At 37.7% G+C, this 600-nt stretch overlaps 1 protein-coding gene across 1 annotated transcript in view; it reads left to right on the forward strand.

Annotated features, from left to right (window-relative positions):
• LOC107672834 (connector enhancer of kinase suppressor of ras 2-like) overlaps window positions 1-600 on the forward strand; it is a 41,447-nt gene that overhangs the window by 32,003 nt on the left and 8,844 nt on the right. The gene's annotated exons all lie outside the window — the stretch shown is intronic.

Here is a 600-nt window from a genome sequence, read left to right on the forward strand (position 1 = left end):
GTAGGCCAATAGCACACACAGCCCCTAAATTTAGCGATCAACTATGTGTATTATAAACTTAACATTTAACATACAGCATTTCTTTCTATTAAATGATTTTGTCTTTGTTATTCTTAGTTATAAAGGATGGTAGCACAGCATTTTTGAATGATTGTCTTCATGAGTTTGTCTGCATCCATATTGCATGTTTCCACATTAGGCCTAATGTCTGAAGTGAGCAAGCGGTAATAGGCCTAATGATAATTTAAAATATAATTTCAAGAAGTTTCTTTCACAAAATGAGTATTGTATATATAACTATAAAATATAGGCTTCTCGATTTTTCTCCCGCTTGCAGGCACTCATGTCACTTCCATTTCTTTCAGCTTGGACTTGCCTGTCTTGACTCGGGACTTGAATGCAAAGACTCCAGACTTACTTGTGACTTGCAAAACAATGACTTGGTCCCATCTCTGCTAAGAATAGAACAGAGATTGCGTAGGTGACATTAGCACAGATGTAAAATAGAAAGCAAACCTCCTTGAGGGGAAATAAACCTCTAAAACCTCACACACACACACACACACACACACACACACACACACACACACACACCCACAC

The sequence above is a fragment of the Sinocyclocheilus anshuiensis genome, unplaced genomic scaffold (genome assembly GCF_001515605.1).
Source record: "Sinocyclocheilus anshuiensis isolate Anshui unplaced genomic scaffold, SAMN03320099.WGS_v1.1 scaffold681, whole genome shotgun sequence".
Lineage (NCBI taxonomy): Eukaryota > Metazoa > Chordata > Actinopteri > Cypriniformes > Cyprinidae > Sinocyclocheilus > Sinocyclocheilus anshuiensis.